Source organism: Grammomys surdaster, unplaced genomic scaffold (assembly GCF_004785775.1).
Source record: "Grammomys surdaster isolate TR1022 unplaced genomic scaffold, NIH_TR_1.0 264, whole genome shotgun sequence".
Lineage (NCBI taxonomy): Eukaryota > Metazoa > Chordata > Mammalia > Rodentia > Muridae > Grammomys > Grammomys surdaster.
The window spans coordinates 552,840-573,644 of NW_021604705.1; positions in this window are offsets into that span (position 1 = coordinate 552,840).

A 20,805-nucleotide genomic window follows, 5' to 3' on the forward strand; every position below is an offset into this window, starting at 1 on the left:
GATGAGTTAGAGAACAGGTAGGGAGATGGTCTCTCAGAGAAGAACTGAGAGAGAACAGGAATATGTGAGGGATGCCAGCTATGGGACAAGGAAGACTCCCAGCAGTCTTTGGTGCTGATTCTAGCTGATAATGCTAGCAGCTGGTGATATGGAACTTAAAGTGGCTACCTCCTACAGCCAGGGGTACTTCCAGTTGGAGAGAAGCTGACACTAACTTATCCACAAAAGCTTCAACCCAAAATATGCCCTGCCTACATGAAGTGGAGGAATAAAAATGGAGCAGAGACTGAGGGAATAGCCCACAATCAGTGGCCCAACTTGAGACCAATCTTATGAGAGACAACCAACCTCTAACACTATTAAGGATATTCTTCTCTGCTTGAAGACAGGAACTTAGCATAACTGTCTTCTGAAAGACTTCTTCCAGCAGCTGATGGAAACAGGTGCATAGACCCACAGCCAAACAATAGGCAGAGCTGGGGAATAATGTAGAAGTTGTAGGTCAAGACAGAGGGAGCCTGCAGGGTCAAGGATACTACAAGAAGACATAGAGTCAAATAACCTGGGCTCATGGGGCTCACAGAGACTGATCCATCAACCAAAGAGCATGTTGAATCTGGACCTTGACCCCTTGCACATTTCAGGCAGATCTGCAGTTTGGTCTTTATGTGGATCCCTAAGAATTGGAACAGGGACTGTCTCTATCTGTGTTGTGGGCCGTTGGATCCCTTTTCCATAGCTAGTCTCCCTTGTCGGGCCTTAGTGGGAGAGGATGCTCTTATTCCTGCTGTGACTTGATGTACTAGAGTGGGTGGGTAGCCATGGGGGCCTCCTCCCCTTCAGAGGAGGGGAGCATGGGAAGGGCTTGTAAGAGTGGGACTGGGAGGAACGGAAGGAGAGGTTGCCAACAGGCTACAAAGTGAATAAACAAATTAATGAAGAAAAACTTTGCAACCAAATCTCTAGCATGTGTTAAAGAAACAGATGCTATGATTTTCAGAAAAGAAGTCTAAGAAGTTTTTAGGAGAAAATTCCCGTGCTAATTGTGACAAGTATTAAATTAATGTAGAAACAATAACAAAAAGAAGATAAATATCCAATTGATTGAGTTATAGACCATGTTTAAAATATAAACAATAAATGGAAAGACCACGCAAGTTTATTTCCAGAGCAGAAAACAATTTCTAAAAAATCATGAAAGTGACAGTATGCTATAACACTTGGAAAATTTGCAAAAGCAAGATATCAAGTATAAAGGAGTGTTATTGTTCAGGTTGCCTTGCATGTGAAACAATATGCCAGAAATACTAATATACTAATATAAGCTCAATGAAATGATCTATAGAACATAGGTAGCTTAAACTGTCTGCAGGAAAATCTTGCATTACAAACAGAAAACACAAGTGAAGTGGAAATTTCTGGTTTCTTTGGACACTCAGTTCTGTCATATGATTTTTTTCTGGAAACTGTCTTATAGAAAATGTTTTGCTGAGAACACACGTTGTATTTTTCTAGAAGCTGCCTGAAAGTGGAGCATGTGAAAAAGGGTCTAGAGCAGACCCTTGAGAGAACATGTGATATTTAGAAAGGGTATAAATAAAACCCAACAGATACTGGACAATGCTGTGTGGGATTTGTTAACCTTGCCATGATTTGCTGGTCTTCACTGGGCTTTCCTAACATTGGTCTACACTGACAGTGCTGTGGCATTGGTTCACCTTGACCTCTTCTCATCAGCATTTGTTGTGGCTTCATAAAGAGAAATACACCAAAGAACTACTTATGATATTCTGGAGGCTTCTTGCTGCTTCTGTAGACTTAAGCCTATTGGTAGATCCTCTCAGTTTCTTCTGGATCTGTCATTGCTGATTCATGAATAATGTTTGCAAATGGATCAAGCTACCACTGTTGATTCCTGTGAACTGAACTGATGTTACCCTGTCAATAAAGATTGGAATCACCCAAAAAAACCTATTGCTAAAAATGTTCATATCCCCCTTTGCCCTATTAACCTTTCCTTTTTACTACTTATGATGGTGGTGGGCTAGAAGAGAGGTTAAAGTGTTTAAGAACCCATAGTCAATTAGGTTTTAAAAATTTTAAGTCTACACAAAAGAAGCAATTCATTAAGAGGGCAATCAGTTCTTCAAGAGTAAAGAAAATGAAAAGAAGCAAGTGGATGATAATCTCAGAAAACTTCTATGATTATCTTCATGTGCATTTCTCATATACATTAAATCTTATCCTGCTTTTCTCTCTTTCATAGAAACTGGACTCTACAACTGTCTTTTTCTTTTCTTCTACTTTTGTGATTGTAACCTCTTGACTACTCTTGCTTTCAAGTGTTTCATATACGAGTAGAAAATCCAAGAACTGAGCCAAGTGTAAAGCATTTTTTCAGAGAGGCAAAGGATAGCCAAATTCTTGGGAAGATTGGATACCTTCAAACAGATGGCCTGGTGAAAATAAATGGGATAGTAAATAAAAAGAAGCTTTAAAAAATGGCCAACATAATTCTGAGTAAAATTATAATACTTTCAATAATGTCTCTGGAATATTATAAATCATATAAACACAGATCATGTTTCTCTTTAAATACTAAGAGTTTGGCCTTTGATCATTTCAATTATTTAAAAACTGTTAGCAAAATAAAATGCACACATAACATAAAGCGTATGAGTCTCTCTGTGTGTATGTATGTGTGTGTGCACATGTAATGTAAGTAGATAATAATCAATATATATGCCATATATACATATATATAAATACATATATATGTATATATATGGCATATATACATATACATATATATATGGCATATATAGATGCTTAGAGCTAGATATAATAAAGAAAACATAAGAGGAAGTACTGGTAAATATATTGAACAAAATATTCGTAAAAGATAATATAATACTGGCAAATAATTACATTAACATATATTTATTAACCATCATCATTCATAAACATTCCAAGTTATAACTATATGGAAATGTGCTTTTACATCAAATACAATGGCTCAAAGTAAAATTGAAAGTATCAATCAACATTAGTTTCATATAATTGCTCAACAAAATGATTTTATCTAGCTTATAAATCACCTTGCCACTTTTTAATAAAGTTAAAAACACACATAAGAAGTTGACATAGCAATATAATTTTTAGAAATTTACCCCACAGAAAAGAAAGCTATTGCTATAAAATTAGTTGTAAAGTTGATCTGTATCATAAAATCTGAAATCACCAAAATGTCCATTTACTGATGAATGTAATGATTGAATAAATAACTTTTATATTAATGTGCCCTTCCCCCAGCCTTGAGCAGGCCTGAAAGACCTTATTTACCACAACAAACCAAGTGATAGGATCTAGGTGGAGTTACCCACCCTGGCTGCACAGAAGTTAGAAGAAGAACTGCCCCTGGGCTTGCCTTGAGATATCTCCTGCCAAGAATGGATTACCCCACCCATTTCCACCTTAAACCAAAAAACGTATTGGTGGGGCTTTTCCCTTTAAATTGACAGCTGAACATTAAAGCACTGAGCTGTGATCAGAATACTTTGTTTTGGCTTCATTTCCTCTCTCCCTCCATCCCTTTTTTCATTTCCAGCCCTCCTTTCAGTAGAACACAGTTGATCCGTGGCCACAGGTGGCTAGATATTCATATATAATACAACTCAGACATAAATATAATATAGCTGTGTACTAAAAGAGGTTTTAAGTGAAACCAGTTATGTATTTTATGTAACTTTAACATAAAACCTATGCTTACAGAAGTTATATTAATTATTGTTTGGAAACCAAATGACAATTGTTATTGGAAAGTACAATAAGTGTCTTAGAGTTTTATTGCTCTGAAGAGACACTATGACCAAGGCAAGTCTTAAAAGGACAACATTTAATTGAGGCTGGCTTACATGTTCAGAGGTTTAGTTCATTATCATCAATATGAGAGCATGGCAGCATCCAGGCAGGCATGGAGCAGGAGGAGCTGAGGGTTCTACTTCTTCATCTGAAGGTTGCTAGGAGAAGACTGGCTTCCAAGCAGCTTGAATGAGGGTCTTAAAGCCCACTCCCACGCCCACAGTGACACACTTCTACCAACAAGGCTATACCTACTCCAACAAGCCCATACCTCCTAATAGTGTCACTCCCTGGGTAAAGGATATTCAAGCAAACACAGTAAGGATATGCTCTAAGTGACAAAAAAATGTCTGACATAGTACTATAAATCATCTGACTGTACACACAAAGCAGGTTCATTGATTCTGTATAAATTTTATGTCTCTAAAGTTAGAATTCACATTTTAGACAGAGTTTAAAGGCAAACTACATCATGGGGAAATATTGTTGTTTGTGTTCCTAGAAGAAATTTGACTGTTCTTTTAATGTAAGAATAATATTAAGAAAACATAAAACATTGTAGTATCTAGAAAATAGAAAATGAAATGAACATATCAAGAAAGAAAATATTTTAAATAATGTTTTGTCTAGCTATAAAGAAACTAAAGTTATGAGATGGTACTTTTGCTGTATTTAGCCACCATCAAAATGTTTGATAATGATGGTGATGAGACCTAAATTTTTTCTTTATAGTCTATCATTTTGCGCAACATTTTGACAAATTCTATGAAAAGAACTGAATCTTTGATTTTATATCATCCTACATCCAAGATGCTATTATTAATATATCAATATTTGCCTAAATTGACTTTTATGCATCAATATGCATTGCAGCCTTGTGTGCAATTACAAAACAACAGAGTGTAATGTGCAAATACATAGTAAGCTACAAAATATTTAGATATACCTATGCTATGAACTACCACAGAATTGTAGAAACAAGCAGCTCTATGTGAGCCAATGGGAAGACACTTCTAGGCTCAAAAGTAACCAACAAGGTGAAGTGTTGTGGGAGATATTTAAACCTCCGACCCAAATATGAGAGGTAAATGAAAACACAACTCAGTAATTATGAGTATATTCTATAAGCCTAGATTGAGTAGATGCCACTACACTACTCTGTTCCCCAGCTATGAGACCCTTATAACTTGAGGATTTTCCACACCCTGCATCTGTCCTTCTACCTCCTGCTTCCATCCATTGTCTTCTCTCTCTTCTCTTCTCCCTAGTCGTCCTCTCTCTCTTCTCTCCTCACTGGTCATTATTATCTCTGTCGTCTTCCGCCTCCATTGTCTTCCTCCAGTCCTCCTCCAGTCCTCCTCCCCTCTGCACTCTTCTCACCAACCTTTATATCTCCACCTCCCCTTCCTCTGCCCAATCCCTGGCTCTAGCCTTTATTTTACAAATTAAGATGGATAGAAGGTTCACCAGAAATCACCTATGTAATGACTCACACCTCCTCTGCAGCCCTTCACAGGAAAGGGGAATTAGTATCAAAATACAAGGCCAGGGCTAAACACAACAGTGAAGGGCTGTAGTACCATGAAGGGATGATTTGGTCTCCCTGGTTGAACACTGGGTTTGAGATAGCTGGAGACCTAACAAGTGTCCATTGCCTCTGTAGGGATGGCACATATCTCGCCATGCCCCTGGATTCTAGACTCCTGACACTCGGTCTACATCTCCATTAACCTGTACCTTGCAGACACATTTAGTAAAGCAGCTCCCCCTAGAGAGGTTTGCCTCACCATCCACCTACAGGTAGAAGGCATGACTGCAGGCTTCAGCCTCGAGAGATTTCCATATTCATGAATTACCTAAAGGCCAGAGGGCATAGCTAAATTAAGTTATTCCTTTTCCCGGTCCCTCTTCGTTTCCTCCTCTCTATTTAAGCCAGCTCACCCTGGCTTAAACTGAGGGGTGCATCCAGATCCATCTACCATCCGCCATGAAAATACATCTCTTATACCCATGGACTCCAGGTGTTTTTGGGGTCTGCCATGGGGAAACACGGAGAAGGCCTTTAATGCCGAGCCACCGCAGCTGCCATGCCTAACTTCCAGCATGAAAGACCTTTCTCCATTCCAGCCATCGGGACCGCCTCTTCAAGCAAGCTTGCTGTGCCTTTGAGTCTGCTAAGTACAGTGAGTACAGTAACCAAGTCTCTCCCACTGGGTGCTGCCGGGGCCTCGTTCTTCTCTCCTCCCCCTCATTTCTCTTGGCTCTGGGCTGGTTGGTCACACGCCCCAAGTCGTGGTCCTTCCACAGCCTCTCAGTGGCATTTGAGAGGCAAGGGCTTGAGACCAGTCAATCCCTGGCCACCTTCTGGCCCAGGGATCCCCAATCCAAGAGCTCTGAGCCTGCGCAGAACTTCAGACTGAGTGAAAACTTCCGGCTGGGCAGAGCCCCTTAGCGCCCACCTTGTGCCTTGCACTGGGTGAACTCAGTGAAGACTCCCACGCTCCAATCTCTTTGGAGCCATAGGAATCACAGCAGCACAAGAAATTTCAAAAACCCATGCCCATGCCCATGTGTGAGCTAATCATTCCCCGCAAAGGGCCACATTATTCTACCAATCTATGGATATAGAAATGACAGACTATGGAGAGGCTGGTTTATATACATAAAGTAAAATACTCCCTTTAAAATTGTGGGGGTTTTGTGGTAAATGATTAAGTGAATTTTTCCAAGCATTTTGAGATTGGAGGTAAACCCCATGTTTTAGAATAATTGTTATTTCAACTGTAATTTATTTCAAAATTCAGTAATTGTTGCTCATTCTTTAGATATGCATGCATATTAAAGCAATCAAATACAAATAAATATATTATTAACCTACACAGATCCATTACAAAATACTGACAACATTCTACCCACAGGCACCCTGGTATAGAGCAGCTTTTAGAGTTCAGGATTTTCCACGTTTAATATTTGATGTGATCTGCAGTGACTTCTAGTTAACAAGGTCATTTGCAACTATGGTAGGTAGTTTGGTTAGCTGATGTCTTCTGTATGCATAAGGCATTCAAATTACCTCAGAGAAGAGCTTTGGATAGTTCTAGACAAGGCAGAACCCTGCTAATGCCTGACTTTTCAGAGTGATATCCTAATTTTAGGAGTTCCACTTTCAGAAGCAATTAGTGGTAATGAAAATCTGCAAAATAATTGAGTACTCTTTCTGCTTAGTATTTGAAGTTATGGGTTTAGTCTATGAAAGTTCCACTAATGAAAAGAAGGAGATACGTGTGAAAAAATTAAGCAACACCAGTGAGACCTATTTTTTGTGTCTTAATTATTTCTGTGACTGAAAGTTATACCTTAAATTCATAGATAAATTGTAAGGCATGGTGACAAAAAACAATAAAAGTGACAAAATTTCTGAGACTCACTCTTGTCATAAGTTTTAATTATTCCGAGGTGTATTTCACTAACTATTAATCATAATAGGGACCTTTTTCAACTTGTAGTTATTACATTGTTAAGGCAGTGGGAAGTAAAAGCAAATTATACATTTGAAAAGAAATTAAAATTGACATTTTAATCATTTACATTTTTCAATAAGAAAAAAGTTATTGTTACAAAAGTACAATGTTTAATATTCCCATAGAGTTTATAATAGTTTCTTTAAAAGGTCTATAGATACAGCAAGAAAAAAAATTATAAATTGGGTATTAACATGTGTCTATGAAGAAGACAAGTTGCATAGGACAGATGTAAATTAAACAGTCAGGGAAAAACACTGGATATACACCACTAGAATTAAAAACAATGACTGGAAGCAAGTAGATAAGTGGAGGTCAGGGCAGGCAAGGAGATAATTGTTACCCAGAGAACCAGAGGTTACAAAGTGTTAGTAAATTACTCTTGTCAACTATTTCCAGAGGCTCTGACTTCAGGGCATCATTACTTCTTATTGTTGTTGTTCCACTGTAAAATTTTGTTTGCTCTTTAGCTAAAGGACTTCCCCAGGTGAAATACTTCCTCCTGATCTGGAATTGGAAGGATGCCTAGATATGATAACTAACTAAAACCTTTTGCTTCTGGATTTATTTTACATGTTTTTGTGTTGTACTTGTTGTTGAGTTTTTGTTTTGTGACTTTTCTTCTGTTGTGCAAAGTAAAACACTCCTAGAAGGGATATTTTGGATTTTGATAGAAAAAAGATTGATAATATACTGCCCAAATCTTTTAAATTCAATAAGAAACAAAACAAAAAAATCTTTTTATAGATTAAATTGTTTATCAAGTGAAACATATTAATAAAATGTTGCTATTAGAAGGTAGGTAGACAGGTATAACATTCTCTTACTGTGGAATAAGCTTCAAAAACACTTCATTATTCCTTCTGTATATGCTACATATTAAGATACAATTTAATTGAGTAAAAGCTACATGACCTCCTTTAGCCAGAAAGGAAACTTATACTTTCTGGGAACATCCTGCCCCAGGAATCCAGCTATCATGGCCTCCTCCCTGCCTTCCAGAGCTTAGGTCCACTTATACTGCCAAGCTCCAGGGACGAGACACAAAAGTTGCCTTCATTTCCCAGGGATTTTGTTCCAGGAGCCCAGCACCTATGGACTCATGCAAGTAGGAACCCCTGGCTTCCCTGGCTTAAGGCCACCAGTGCCAGTGTGGAACTTCCTGTATCCTTCCCAAAGAGGAATACAGATTTTAATTCGGTTAAGATTTAGTACATTTATGAACTATTTATCAAAGCAGTAGAAACAAAGTATTAATTTGGTTTAGGAGCTTGGTGCTATTCCAATTGGAGACTGAAGTTGGAAGTGGCCATTGCAGGACTGGAAGGAAGGGTTAAGGTTCACTTTTAAGCAGGATTTAAAACAGAAACAAAAACAAAAAAAGAAAACAAGACATCTAGTTTTGGTAACAGTGTAATGCTGTCTGTTTTAAAAGGGGCTATTTTTTCTTATTTTATTTTACAGAACTGTTTGAGAAACATTGGTTTCTCCTCTCCCTGAAGGTCTGGTAGAGCTTTGCAGTCTGTCTATATGAGCCTAAATTTCCTGTTGTTTGTTTTTGGAGATAAGATGTTCTTGCTGATGAAGAATCTCTTTAAGCTTTTTGTTCCACTCTGGTATGTCACACACATTAAGAAATTCATTTATTTTGTTTGGTTTCCAATTTGATAGAATAAGTATTTTAGAAGTATATTTTTATATCTAACCCTCTGAAGTTTATAGGTGTCTATTATATTATCTCTTCATTTCTAATTTTATTAATTCAGGTCTTCTCTCCTATTCTTGGTTAATTTAATCAAATAGTTGTCTTTTTAATTATTCAAAGAATCAATTCTTTGCTTTTTATGGATTCTTTGTATTATACTTTTTTCTTTGTTTATATTTTAGCAACTATTATCCTGGTATCATCTCTACCTCTCTAGTGTCTCTAATGTAAATTATTTCCTCAGCTGAAATGATGACATGATAGCTGCACACAAACTTTACAATACATGATTTAGGCTGAGAATCAGAGAATTTCTATCTAACTCAAATTGGCCTCTCTCTGCTTGTGACTGAATTGCTCTTCTTGGAAAATCTGCCTCTGAACTCCACTACTCTGAACTGAACTGCTCTGCTCCTGAGCTGAACTTGACTGCACTCAAGTGGACTGAACTAAACTGAACAACTCTGCAGTGAATTCAATTGACTTAAATTGAACTGAGTTGAACTGAATTGCTCTCTCTCATCCTCACTGCTTTTTAAGTAGCCTCTCTTTTCTATCTGTTCTCCTGAGAGTTGGGTGTAACCTATCTCTTATTCTTTATATAAATCTTTGTCTGATTCTTACTTTGTCTGTCCCTCAATTGTTTGGGATTAAAGGTGTGTATTAAAGGTTTGCCAGTAATCCAGCCAGAGGGATTAACGATGGTACATGTCTACATTCCATTCAGATAATATCTTTGGAAAGTGTCCCTTGACAGTGGAGACAACAATGTCAACCAAACAGACCCCCCAGAACTCACAGGGACTAAACCACCAACCAAAGAATACACATGGAGACTCCCATGGCTCCAGATGCATATGTAGCAGAGGATGGCCTTGTTGGGCATCAATGGTAGGAGAGGCCCTTGGCCCTGTGAAGGCTCAATGCCCCAGTGTAGGGCTCAATGCCAGGGCGGGGAGGCAAGAGTGAGTGGGCTGGTGGGGGAACACTGTCATAGTTACAGGGGAGAGGAGGATGGGATAGGGGGTTTCCAGTGGGGAACCAGGAAAGGGGATAACATTTGAAATGTAAATAAAGAAAATATCTAATTCCTCTGAATATCCTATCTGTAAATCCTCATTTGGAAATGTTTGGTCTTGTTTTTGGTTTTGTTCTCAAGATCTTCAGGGTCACTATTGCATCATTAATTTGAGATCTTTATCTTTTTCTTAGGTAGAACTATACACTTTCTTCTTAGTATTATCTTCATTGTGTCCCACAGATTTCCATAAAGTATGTTGTCATTTTTTTTAACTCCAGAATTTTAAGTTTCCTTCTCTATGTCTTTATTGGCCCAACTGTCATTCATTTTAGCCTCTATGAATCTGTATGATTTTCTGAACTTTCTGTTACAGTTGATAGCTAACTTCATTCCAATGTGATCAGATATAATATCGGATACTATATTTTTCTATATTTTGTGTGTATACATATACATATATGTATATGGAGATGTGTGTGTTTTTGTGTGTGTGTGTGTCCTATGTGTGTATGTAAACATGCATGCTTGTAGAGGTCAGAGGTCAATGTCTTATGTCTTCCTTACTCATATCCCAGCTCATTTTTTGAGACAAGTGCTTTCACTGAAGCTATAAACTCTCTACTTGAGCTATACCAGCTGGCCAGTGAACTCTGATTATTCTATTGTCTGTCTCTTTAGTGCTGAGATTATAAGTAAGCACCAGTTTGCCTTGAAACCAAAGCCAGTTTGGCTTTTATGTAGGTTCTTAGAATTGAACTCAGGTTCTCATGCTTATGTGGAAAACATTTTATCAACTATCCTTCTCCCCATCCTACAAGGTCATGTCCTTTCTGAAAGCAGCCAAAGAAAATCTTTCTCCTTGCCTTCTTTAGCTTCTCATGGCTACCTGCATATGTTTGCTTGGAGTTTCATCTTCCATATCCAAAGTTCATACCCTCAATTCTGGCTTCAGAACTCCATTTCCTTTTCCTGACTTGGCTCACTTTCGATACTTTGATCTACCTACATAGTAGATAATTATTAAGACCTTTAATGTTATTATATCTGTGGTGTTCTTTTTTACCATTTCACATCATGAGTTCCCAAGGTGAGGTTACTATAGTTATACAAATGTTGTTATTTCTGGTCCCTTTGGCTCAATGATGATTAAACTGTTGTATTTGCTCAGGGAAAAGAAGATATGAATGTCCAGTAGAAGACAAAATGTTGAAAGATTTCTCTATACCTTTTTCTACCTAGCTACATGTCACTAAGTAACAGTGTCTCTGAAAGAGAATGCAAGAAACTTTGAAATGCTGCCATGTGCAGCACCTTGTGATGCAGAGATCCAGTGGAGGTTCAGAGCTCCTTTTCCTCAGAAGGGAGTCTGTCTCTCTGCAGGAAATCTCTTTGAAGATGCCACAGCTATAGGTTGCTGAGTGCAGGGACTTCTCAAAGAAAAGGTTGTTCTTTTCATTTTCTCCCAATGAAGAGTTTAAGTTAAAAAAAAAAGTGTTCTGTCTATTATTGTAGTTTGTCACTGTCTATTAGTAGTATATTGTCATGCTTCTACCAAAAGTTTAGTACAGACTGAGGATGCTAATGCAGAATAGAATTGGCTTACCAACATTTAAAACTTACTTGTGCAACTATCAAGTAAAACAATGGAGGTGGTAGGAACCCATTCCATTCTAGTAGGCTCTGGTTTTTTAAAACATCAAAAAACTTTTGAGAGCATCAAGTCTCCAATCTTCAAAGTTTAATCGGTAAAGTGAGCCACTGTTATCTTACTTACAAAGGCATTTGTACATGTTACTAAGAGAGCTAGCATAAAGAATTAATAATTTTTCAAATTTATTTTATTTTAGATGAATAATTTAGGATTTGTGGTTCTTTGATTAAGAATGGCCCCTATAGGCTCACACATCTGAATGCCACCAGAGAGTGGCACTATTTGGGAAAGAATTAGGAGATGTGGAAGGGTGTAACTGGTAGTGGGGTTTGAGGTTTCAAAAGGTCAAGTCTCTCTTTCTCCCTACAGATTTTAATGTGACTCTCTGCTATTTTTCCATTGCCTGAATTATGAAGGATTTATGAAGGACTCCAGAGCCATCATATTTGCCTGGGAAAGGAAACCCCCAGCTAGGTTAAAAACCAGAACAGATTACAACAATTAAAGAAGAGAACACCCATCCAACAAAGAGGCGGCCACTTAACAACACACACACACACACACACACACACACACACACACACACACACCACACAAAGATGTTCGATGTCATAAACCCAGAAGACTGGATACAAATGCAAGAGCACAAGAATAAACAACCAAGACACTATACTTCCTCCAGAATCCAGCAATGGTATTGTAATGGCCCCTGAGCAAATCAATTTTACTGACATTCAAGACAAAGACTCTAGAAAAGCAATCATGAATATGTTCAAGGACCTTAAAGAGGATATATATACATATATATATATATATATATATATATATATATATATATATATGTATGTGTGTGTGTGTGTGTGTGTGTGTGTGTGTATGTACGTGTGTGTGTGTGTGTGTGTGTGCCTTAGACTGGAAATACTTACAGTTCAATAAAATAATGAAAACAATTCAAAACATGAAAGTAAAATAGGATTAAAAAAAAAAGCATATGTAAGGATAATCCAAACTGAAAATGGGAAACTAGGCTATCAAACAAATGCCTCAGATATCAGAGCATTACTCAGTCCTCATCAGAGAAGCTTCTTGCAGTAGATGATAATTAACAGGTATCCATAACTGGGAAATATGAAAGCTGTGTGAGACCTTGGACTACTAAGCCTAAAAGCAATAGCTTCATAAAGCCCATCTGATAAACATTCAGAGAAATATATGAAAGAGGAGGTGAAAATACTGTAAAAGCCAGAGGGATAGGACCAGTGTCTTCCAGATACAACAAGACTGACTGATACACATATGAACTCATGGAGACTGCCAGCAAGCACAAGACCAGCACAAGCTCAAATCAGAATCAAAAAATCCCACCTCCTAACAAAGAAGCTACTTGCAATTGATTCCTGTTAGGAAAAGAAAAACAATTTGTCTTTGATGGAGTATAACTGAGTATATTCACCATATTTTATGGCAGTTTCTATGTCAAAGAGTAGTTTGTCAACAGTAGAACATATTCTCTCTCTCTCTCTCTCTCTCTCTCTCTGTGTGTGTGTGTGTTTGTGTGTGTGTGTGTGTGAGTGCGTACGCATGTGTGTGCATGCTTTTGTTTTAGTATTTTATGTCTTAATGTCATTTGTATGTTTTGAGTTTCATTTGAGATTTTATTGAAGATGGAGAATATATATGAGGATGGATGGTGATGGGGCTCTGGGAAGAGTTTGGAGAAGGGGAAAATATGGTCAAAATATATGAAAAATTAAACAAAGAAGAGTAGAAAAGTAGAAAGCAGCAGAAACTTTCATTTTTAGATTATATTTTAATTACATTTCTCTCTTCCTTTTCCTTCTTTCAAACCCTCCCATATAGCCTTCTTCCACTCTTCTTCAAATTCAAGACCTCATTTTTTTATCATTTGTTTTATTTTTTATTTTTTTATAATTTATTTTTTCTCAAATTGTAATTCATTCACACAGGGGTTATAAACACAGAAAGGCAGGATGTGGGGAAGGGAATGACACTGGGTGGGTGATCAGGGGGAATGCAGATATCATCAGAACCGGGTATCGGCTGGGTGAAGGTTCAGGGGACAAGTCACTATGACTCTGCCTATGACTCGCTTGTCCTTATCTAAGTTGGTATTGTCTGCCCAGGCTACCTATTTACAAGGTCTATGACTACTCAGGGTTGTAAATTTCCACAAAAGCTGACGATTTACATTAGCTTATAGCCATCTGTTTCAATGTTTTTCCACTGAGACCCAAGACTTGGTGTTAATATACATGTATGACAGGCCTATTGCTGATTTTAGGCCTATGGCTGATTTTAGGCCTTCAGTGGGTAAGCAGGGCTGCCCCTGACATCTCCTCCCTTCTCTAAGTATAGAAGGGCTGTGGCAATTCTAAACTTGTGAAGGCGGGGAGAGAGGCTTGACCTCCAGTATTTGAAAGGGAGCTTGTAATGGCTCCAGTCCCCCTGTCGTTGTCCAGTGAGGCATGAGGGCCATACCTGTCCCGATGTCTTTTTCCTGGAGGGGGATACTTTTGACATCAACCCCTATGCAGTCAGGCTTGTCCCTCAGGGAACCCAGATAGATATTTTTATCATTTATTTATATTCCCTTGCAGTGCTTAGCCTCGCAGCCTAGGCAAGAATTCAGATCGCCTGACAGAGGGGGTTCTGGGTGGCCCCTCTCTGCTTGGTCTAGGGGCAGAAGTCCCCCCTTTTAGGTTGGGTGGAGATGGGTTTTGGAGACACTCTGTATAAAGTAACATCAAGACCTCATTTTTGTCAAACGTTATTACATGCATATATTTGTGTGTGTGTGTGTGTATGTGTGTGTGTGTGCGCGAGTGTATCTTCTTAATTTGAAAGAGGTGACACATATAGATAGATGAGAGAAATTGACTCAGTTTTCAGAATTGTTTAAGTTGTGAAATCACAGGTTACAATGGAATAGATGTCTGAAAAGCTGGTCAATAGTCTTAACCTCCTTGAATTTTTGATATAAACTTATAGCTTCTTACATTGGCCCCATGATGTTATTTGAATGGGGTTTCAGTGGACTGAATGAATAAATAATAAGAAAACTATCTTCTTATATAGATCTCAGTTCAATTGAGAATTACATACCAGACTAAAACCTAACAAATAAATCATCCCAGTTGCAGTAAATATGTTAAGATAGTCTCAGATAATTCTGGTTCACAGACACATGAGAAAAGCAAAGACAAAATATCCCCCGTAGAAATGCAACAGAGGTTCTTAACTGCAAAATAAGCTTGTCAAGATACATGAGGAGAAAAGGCATTTTGACAGAAAACCAGAAAAAGATCACATGTCAAATATAAAACTAAAACTCAAACATCTCTAAATATTTGGACTTAGAAAATGAAATTTTGAATTGACATTTGTTTTATTTCAAGATGTTGACAATATGGGAGGAGAAACAACAAATAGATAAATTACAGTACTTATTTATGAAAAAGCTAGCTATAAATTTTATTGCTGAAAATTATATTTCAGTACTTATTAAAATATTATTAAACTAATCTACATTTAAAGTAAATATAAAATATCAAAATATATAAAGTGAAAATGCAAGCTGGACAATAGTTTGGGCTCATTTGCATACTGAATTTAGAAAGATCTCCTAGGAATCAGTGCAGAAATGACTCAGTAGGCTCTGAGCAGAACACTTAGGCATGGTTTCTTGCAACATGCCACCCAACTACCCAATCAGCACTAATGAAAGTGCTCAATTTTATAATTATGGGATTACAAATAAGCACTTCAAGGGGATACAATCATCATATACTTTGATTAATACCATTGGACATTAGAGCAAACAAAGAGTGGACAAGAAATTAGTAAAATTACAACATAAAACAAGACTGCCAGTAAGAATTTATAGATTTTCAAAATATTTAAAATGACTCTAGTCAACAGTAGTCTAGCAATAATAATGTAAACTTATGAATTACATATGCTTCACTGTCCTATTTTTGTATCTACAGCTAACAATCACACACACACACACACATGCATATATATATATATATATATATATATATATATATATGCACACCAGTAAACATCTACAGAATGCTTATGGACATATAATATATAAAATACAGATATAGGAAATAACATAAATGTCCATGAGCAATAAAACAGACAAATGGAATGATATGCTCTTATGGGGTACCTGAAGATAAACTTTTCCAAGATGCCTGGATTAAACACACATTAATTATTATTCATTATTGTCAGTGGGGCTATTCCAAGCAGAATGGTGGGAAGCAGTCTTAACTTCCAGTTTATCCAAGTTTTAAAAGGCAAGGGCTGCAACTGTGACACATACAGAAAAATAGCTCTGGAAGACTGCAGCAAGCAGATGAGCGTCAGTTACAGAAGCAGAGAGACAGTAGTTAAATGGTCAGGTCATTCTCATAATTGTTAGGTCAGATTTACGTTTTATATGGATTTATGGTTGGTCCAGACATCAATCCATCTTAGAAATTTATTGCATGTCTAACTGATCAAAGACCAAGTTTATCCACAATAATTTTATCACATAAAGCATTTTTAAGAATACTTTCATGAGATAGAATAACTATAGTTTCCTAGACCTCTACAACTGTAGTTAGTGTTCAAAAATGGGAACAGTGTTTAGAGGAAAAAAATAGTGTATTGTGTTTAACAACATAAATAACCTTGCAAATAGGAAATGCTTTTAAAATTAGTTTTGTCTTTCATTGAAAATGGATTTTTTTGGGGGCTGGAGAGATGGCTCAGCGGTTAAGAGCACAGACTGCTCTTCCAGAGGTCCTGAGTTCAAATCCCAGCAACCACATGGTGGCTCACAACCATCCGTAATGAGATTGGATGCCCTCTTCTGGTGTGTCTGAAGACAGCTACAATGTACTCATCAATAAAATAAATAAATAAATATTTAAAAAAAAAAAAAAAAGAAAATGGATTTTTTTTCATATAGCATACTCTGACTACTGTTTCCCTTCCCTCGACTCCTTCGAGTTCCTTCTCACCTGGCATCCAATCTGATTTCAACCCCTTTTCCCTCTCATTAGAAACAAACTTCTAAAAGAAAATAATAAAACAATGTTGGACTAGGAAAAACCAATCAGATGGAAGGAAAAGAGCCCAAAAAAAAGTCCAAGAAGCAGGTGCAGACTCAGAGAGCAACTCATTTGCACCCCCAAGAATCCCATAAACATGAAACCAGAAGCAATTATATATATATTAAGGATCTCTAGGGTAAAGATAAAAAGAAAATAAAATAATAAAAGTTTAAAAAATAATAAAGAACGAAAGAATAAAAGAAGGAAAAGAATAAAGGAGAGAAGAAAAAAGAAGAAAAGAAGAACGAAGGAAGGAGGGAAGGAAGAATAAATTAAAGGAAGGAAGAAAGAAAGAGCAAGCAAGCCTTTGCATAGCATACACAAGGAATCTCTTGAGCTCTTAAGTTCAAGATCTGCTGGCCACCTACTGCTTGACATGCAGCCTACTCCTTAGAGTTGTTTGTTTACCCAGTGAGAATCTCTTGAAGAAAACTAAACTTTCATTTGCAAGTGGTTGTCAACTGAAGATAACTTCTGAGTTAGTTATGAGTTAGGACATGGGCCCTGTTACATGCTGCCTGAGTTTCTATACACTCTTATATGCATTGGTGCTATTGGGTTGATAAGGCCTTGGTTTCTTGGTGCCCTCCAATACCCCTTGCTCTTACACTTTTTAAATTAAATTAAGTTTATTTTTCTTTATTATTCACTTTGTATCCCACTCACTGTCCCCCTCCTGGTCACTCCCCTAAAATCTTTACCCATTCCCCATCTTGGTCACCCCTCCTACAATCCTTCCCCCATCCCTACCTTCCCCCCTCTTCAGAGCAGGGGAGGGTATCCCTGGGTATCCCTTCCACCCTGGCACTTCACTTGCTCTCTCACTGAGGCCAGATAAGGCAGCCCATCTAGTAGAACAGAACCCACAACAGACAAAAGCTTTTGAGATAGCCCCTGTTCCAGTTCTTTGCAACCCACATGAAGACCAAGTTGCACACCTGCTGCATATGTGCTGGTAGACCTAGGCCCAACTTGTGTTTGTTCTTTGTGTGGTGTTTCAGACTCTAAGAGTCCCAAGGGTCCAGGTTAGTTGATTCTGTTGGTTTTCCTGTGGAGTTCCTATCAAGTGATAGCTCCTGCTAGTGATAATATGGGGAAAGAGGAACATTTCTTCATTGCTGACGAGAATGTAAACTTGTACAACCACTTTGGAAACCAATTTGGCAATTTGTTAGAAAACTGGCAATAGCTCTACCTCAAGGCACAGCTATACCACTCCTGGACACATACCCAAAAGATGCTCCAACATCCCACAAAGACATTTGCTCAACTATGTTCATAGCAGCTTTATTTGTAATAGCCAGCAACTGGAAACAACCTAGATGTCCCTCAACTGAAGAATGAATAAAGAAAATTTGGTATATTTACACAATGTGATATTATCCAGCTAGTAAAAACAAAGACATCATGAATTTTGCAGGCAAATGGATAGAATTTGAGAATATAATCTTGAGTGAGGTAACCTAGTCCCAAAAAGACATGCATGGTATAAACTCACTTATAAATGGATATTAGCTGTAAAATACAGAATGCCCATGCTATACTCCACATATCCAAAGAAGCTAAACAAGAAGGAAGGTACAAGCAAAGGAACTTGAATCTCACTTAGATGGTAGGGTCCAGAATAAAATAGTCATATGAGCATATGAGGCAGATGGAGTGAGAGGACTGAAAGGGGACAGTATAGGGGTAGGAATTGGAGTATGTGTGGGGTTAGGATCAGGCATGATGAAGCACAGGAGAAATGGCCAGATGACCATGAAAATGGATGGAAATCTGCAACTGACAGGGTGAGGAGGTGGGGGCATCACAATGATGTGACAGAGACCTGGAGTAAAGGAGGTGCCCAACAATCAATGGAGCTGATCTTAGCTGTGACTCACTACATTGGGTTTATGGAACTTGAAGATGTAACCTCCTGTAGTTTAGCAGGAACCCCAGTGGAGCAATAGAAACACCAATCTATACACAAAACTTTCAAATGTATCAAAACCCCCAATTTATCCAGTCTACAAGAAATGTAGGCATGGGGCATGGAGCTGAGACTAAAACAATCACCAACTAATAACAAGCCCACATTGAGACCCACCCCATGGGCAAGCACCAATCCCTGACACTGTCAATGATACTCTGATATGCTTGCAGACAGGAGCATGCTGCCCTCTGAGAGGCTCCACCCAGCAGCTGACTCAGATAGATACAGACACCAACATCCAAACAGTGGATGGAGCTTGAAGACTCTTACGGATGAATAGGAGGAAGGCTTTTACACTTGTTCCACCTCAGAGAACACAGGGTCGCCTGAGCCCTGAGGGCAAGGACCAAAGACACTGACATAATAAAGGCAGTTTATAGTAAGCCCATTAACTTAAATGGAGAAAACAGAAAGAAATTCCGCTAAAATCAGGAACAAGTCTAGATTGTCCAGTTTCTATTCACCTACTTAGTATATTACTTGAAGTTTTAGCTGGAGCAGTAAGACAACTGAACAATATCAAGGGGCTACAAATAGGAAAGAAAGATGGCAAAGTATCTCTGTTTGCAGATTATATGCTAGGACTCAAGTGATACTGAAAGTTCTACTGGGAAATTCCAACAGTTGATAAACATGTTCAGTAATAGACAACCTTAATTAAAGGATGTCTGACAGAGATTAATAGATACTGTACAATTCTACATCAAAAAAAGTGAAAATTGCACAATAGTATTTACAGTTGCACTCTTAGGACATAAAAGTATAAGGAAAGTGCAGCTACTGTAAAGTTACATTCAGAGGAAAGAATAAAGAATTTAGGTGTCCTTTGGTATTTATTTTGTTTTTTTCCTGTATATTTATTCAATCATTTATTCATTTAATTTACATCTCAATCACAGCCCTCAATGGCCCCCACACATAGCTCCTCCCCCTCCCCTTCGGCTCTGAGGAGGGGAGTACCCCCTACCCCCCCACCCCCCGCTGGGTTCCAACCCACCTTTGGTACCTCAAGTCACCACAGGACTAGAGGCATCTTCTCCCACTGCAGCCAGATAAGGCAGCCCAGTTAGGGAGACAGGATCCACAGGCAGGCAACAGAATCAGGGATAGCCCAGCTCCAGTTGTTGGGTAAGGCACATGAAGACCAAACTGCATATCGGCTACAAATGTGAGGGGTCCTAGGTCTAGGCCATGTATGCTAGGTCCAGGTCGGTGATTCAGTCTCTGTGAGCCCCCAAGGGTCCAAGTAGCCCACACAGTTTATCCCAGAATCTGGGAGGCAGAGGAAGATAGATATGAATTCGAGGCCAGCCTGGTCTATGGAGTGAGTTACAGGACAGCCAAAGCTACACAGGGAAATCCGGTCTTGAAATTCCCCCCAAAAGTATTTGCTTTTCAATGTTTTGTTAATTCTATATATGTCTTATTAATCTTTATATATGTGATATTTCATAATAAAAGTTTTAACAAGTTAAACTTTTTAATGAAAAATAAGCTTGAGATGAATCTTTGGCTATATTTGTGTATTTATTGTGGTTATTTTCTTTTTCTTTCTTTTTTTTTTTTGTTTGTTTGTTTTTGTTTTGTTTTTCGAGACAGGGTTTCTCTGTATAGCCCGGGCTCTCCTGGAACTCACTCTGTAGACCAGGCTGGCCTCGAACTCAGAAATCCGCCTGTCTCTGCCTCCCAAGTGCTGGGATTAAAGGCATGCGCCACCACCGCCCAGCTGGCTGTTATTTTCTTAAATGTATTTTTAGGTCAGTCTTGGCTATATATGGCATTATATTAACTACTTGTCATGAAATGTCGTGAACTGTCGCAAATCGCTATTGCAGACAGAGGCAATCAGGAAGTCTCAAACTCTGAGGAAAGGTTGTACTAGCTTATTTATTCATAAGTGGCAATAGACAAGCAAATAGCGAAATAAGATCGCATTAGT